This window comes from Cherax quadricarinatus, chromosome 1 (assembly GCF_038502225.1).
Source record: "Cherax quadricarinatus isolate ZL_2023a chromosome 1, ASM3850222v1, whole genome shotgun sequence".
Taxonomy (NCBI): domain Eukaryota; kingdom Metazoa; phylum Arthropoda; class Malacostraca; order Decapoda; family Parastacidae; genus Cherax; species Cherax quadricarinatus.
The window spans coordinates 29656301-29660718 of record NC_091292.1 but is presented as its reverse complement, the minus strand read 5'-3'; the positions used below and the strand labels follow the sequence as shown (position 1 = coordinate 29660718).

The window sequence follows — 4418 nt, the reverse complement described above, 5'->3', positions numbered from 1 at the left end:
AGTGTTCAACAAGTGGAATGATCAAGATAATGAAATGGTAGAGGCGGGATCAATACATAGCTTTAAGAAGAGGTATGATAGAGCTCACGCAGCCAGGAGAGAGTGAAAACAATTTCGACCAGCGGAGAGGCAGATTCAGTTCAGACTCGACACCTGCAACCACAATTAGATGACTACAACAAGGTGAGTACACAAGCATGCTCGAGTTCGCGGTGGCCGTGATCGTATAGTGGTTAGTACATTGCGTTGTGGCCGCAATAACCCAGGTTCGAATCCTGGTCACGGCAGCGAGTAAAGCTTCTTTCTTTACTCAGAGGCTTTGATAGAGCAGAAATTAATATTTATAATCTTCAGTAATTTGGTTGTATGCATGCACGCACACACGTACACAGACACACACACACACACATACATACACATACACACACATACGCACACACACACACACACGCGCGCGCGCTCACACAGTTTCAGGGACGGGAAATCCTGTGTCACAAACCTACTTGAGTTCTATGACAGGGTGACGGCAGTTAGACAAGAGAGAAAGGGGTGGGTAGATTGCATTTTCTTGGACTGTAAGAAGGCGTTTGACACAGTTCCACACAAGACATTAGTGCAAAAGCTGGAGGACCAAGCAGGGATAACAGGGAAGGTACTGCAATGGATCAGGGAATACCTGTCAGGAAGACAATAGCGAGTCATGGTACGTGGCGAGGTGTCAGAGTGGACACCTGTGACCAGCGGGGTCCCACAGGGGTCAGTAGTAGGACCGGTGCTGTTTCTGGTATTTGTGAACGACATGACGGATGGAATAGACTCCGAAGTGTCCCTGTTTGCAGATGATGTGAAGTTGATGAGAAGAATTCAATCGGACGAGGACCAGGCAGAACTACAAAGGGATCTGGAGAGGTTCCAGGCCTGGTCCAGCAACTGGCTCCTGGAGTTCAACCCCATCAAGTGCAAAGTCATGAAGAATGGGGAAGGACAAAGAAGACCGCAGATGGAGTACAGTCTAGGGGGCCAGAGACTACAAACCTCACTCAAGGAAAATGATTTTGGGGTGAGTATAACACCAGGCACATCTCCTGAAGCGCACATCAACCAAATAACTGCAGCAGCATATGGGCGCCTGGCAAACCTAAGAACAGCATTCCTCCATCTTAAAAAGGAATCATTCAGAACCTTGTACACTGTGTGCGTTAGGCCCATACTGGAGTATGCAACGCAAGTTTGAAACCCACACCTAGCCAAGCATGTAAGGAAACTAGAGAAAGTGCAAAGGTTTGCAACAAGACTAGTCCCGGAGTTAAGGGGTATGTCGTACGAGGAAATTTTAAGGGAAATCGACCTGACAACACTGGGAGACAGGAGAGATAGGGGGAACATGATAACGACATATAAAATACTGAGAGGAATCGCCAAGGTGGACAGAGACAGAATGTTCCAGAGATGGGACACAGCAACAAGGGGTCACAGTTGGAAGTTGAAGACTCAGATGAATCAAACGGATGTTAAGAAGTGTGTCTTCAATCACAGAATTGTCAGGAAGTGGAATAGTCTGGGAAGAGGTGTAGTGGAGGCAGGATCCATACATAGCTTTAAGAAAAGGTATGATAAAGCTCATGGTTCGGGGAAAAGTGAACAAGTAGCGGTCAGTGAAGAGGCGAGGCCAAGAGCTGTGAATCGACCCATGCAACCACAACTAGGTGAGTACAGCCAGGTGAGTACACACATAATAATTCTAACATTTTAGACTGGGGGTCCCAAGGTGGTGATTGCATTGATGTATAACCCACCACAGAGTAGCAGGAGGCCAAGACAAGAATATGATACACTGGCTGAAGGGGCACCAGGCCACGGTGCCCGTGGCCTGGTGCCCCTGGTGCCAAGTGCAAAGTCATGAGGATCGGGCAAGGGCAAAGAAGACCGCAGACGGAGTATAATCTAGGGGGTCAAAGACTGCAAATCACATTCAAGGAAAAGAATCTTTAGGTGAGCATAATACAGAGCACATCTCCCGAGGCGCACATCAACCAAATAACTGCTGCAGCATATGGGCGACTCGTAAACCTAAGAATAAGGTCCGAAATCTCAGCAAGGAATAGTCCAGAACTTTATACACAGTGTTACGTCAGGCCCATACTGGAGTATACAGCACCAGTTTGGAACCCGCACCTGGTCAAGCACGCCAAGAAATCAGAGAAAGTGTAAAGGTTTGCAATGAGACTAATCCTGGAGCTAAGGGGTATATCCTACGAGGAGAGGTTAAGGGAGATCGACCTGACGATAGTGGAAGACAGCAGAGAGAGATTGGGGGAACATGATAACGATATATAAAATACCGAAGGAATTGACAAGGTGGACAGAAACAGGATGTTCCAGAGATGAGACATAGCAGCAAGGGGTCACAGCTGGAAGTTGAAAACTCAGATGAGTCACAGGTATGTTAGTCACAGAGTTGTCAGGAAGTGGAATAGTCTGAAAGGGATGTAGTATAGGCAGGATCCATACATAGCTTTAAGAAGAGGTATGATAATGCTCATGGAGCATTTAGAGAGTGGACTTAGCAGAGACCAATGAAGAGGCGGAGCCAGGAGCTACGAATCGACCCCTGCAACCACAATTAGATGAGTACACATACGTGAGTAAGAAGAGAGGCCGAACGTCATTTTGAGAGTGACATAACATAGAAAGCTAAATCTGAGCTCAAAATGATGTTCAGCCACATGAGAAACAACACAACTCCGAAGGATGTGGTAATAGGAGCGAAGAAGGAAGGAGGGGAACTCACTAGGAATGACCAGAAAGTCTGTGAGGAGCGGAACAAAAGATTGGGGCAGGTATCCCCAGTGGAATCAGAAACAAAGCTGAAAGTGAAAGAAGGAGATTGCACCAACGAAAAATTGACACAGTATACACAACGGGACGAGAGAAGAAACTACTGACCGATCTAGATACCTCGAAGGTAATGTGAGAAGACAACATTTTGCCCTGGATTCTGCAAGAGGAAGCACAGGAACTGTGCAAACTACTAGCAGCGATCTTTCGATAAATCATTTGGAACAGAGCAACTACCGGAGGTCTGAAAAACAGCGAATATAGGCCCAATATTTAAATAAAAGGAAAAAAAAAAAACAGGTTGCATTAAACTACAGGTCTGGGTCACTGACATGCATATTATATGACGTTATAGAGAAGATTATCAGAAAAGTCGTGGAGAATCCGGAGAGGAGTCTATTAGACATATCTGTAAATAACCAGCACTGTTTACAAGATGGTAAATCCTGTCTCACAAATTTGTTAGAGTTTTATGACAAGGTAACAAAAGTCAAGTAAGAGAGGGAGAGAGGGATGAGTTGACTTCAAATTTTTTAACTGTAAGAAAGCGTTTGATAAAACAGCTAACAAGAGCCTGATAGAAAACCTACAGGAGTTGGCAGAAATAACAGGGAAATCATCACATTAGATCAAGAAATGCTTAACACGTAGGAAACAAACAAGTTAGTTTCCGGGAGGTGGAGTCGGAATGTATGAGTGTTATGTGTGGGGCTCCACAAGGAACCACACTTGGACCAGTGCTGTTTCTGGTATATGTAAATTATGTTACAGAAGAGGTCAAATCAGGAATGTCCGTGTTATCAAATAATGTGAAACAAATGAGAAGAATGCAAACTGGAGTTAACCAGGAAAGATTATAAATATATCTGGAAAGCTGTAGGATTTACCTGCCAAGTGGCTATTATAATTTACCCCCCAAAATGCAAAGTTATGAAAATCAGGAAAAATTAAATAATACTGGAATCAGAGTACAGGTTTGGGGGAGAAAATTCCATAGAGTGAGCATAGTCCAAAGCATTTCTCAGATGGAACACATCAACCTAATAACTGTTGCAGCAAATGCGAGAGTGGGAAATTTATGAGTACCATTCAGGAATCTTAATAAGGAGGCATTCACGACCCTATACATGGCATATGTCAGGCCTTCATTGAAGTGTGCAGCGCGAGCAAGGTACCTGCATTTGATTAAGCATGTAAACAAGATGAGAAGAGGCAAGAGGAGCTAAAATTGATGACATTAGAATACAAAAGGGGCAAAGGTGACATGTTTATGACGTATAAAATACTAACTGGAATTGGCAGGGTAGACTAGGTGAGTCTGTTTGAGAGGGGAGTCTCAGGTACCCAAGGTTACAGATGTAAGTTAAAAGCACAGACGAGTCACAGGGATGTTAGGAAATACTTCTTTAGCTTTAGGCTGTTCAGCAACTCGATCGACTCAGATAGTGAAATCCTAGAACTGGGATTCATATATAGCTTTAAGAAGAGGTATGATAGGGCTCACTCAGCCAGGAGAGAGTGTAAGCTATTTCGGCCTGAGGAGTGGCAGATCCAAGAATTGAGACGCAACCCCTGCAACC

At 44.6% G+C, this 4418-nt stretch overlaps 1 non-coding gene across 1 annotated transcript; it reads left to right on the top strand.

Annotated features, from left to right (window-relative positions):
- The first annotated feature begins 215 nt into the window (after positions 1-215).
- TRNAH-GUG (transfer RNA histidin (anticodon GUG)) lies at positions 216-287 on the top strand. Its single transcript has one exon. It is a non-coding gene; the product is annotated as a tRNA-His (tRNA).
- The last annotated feature ends 4131 nt before the right edge of the window (positions 288-4418 follow it).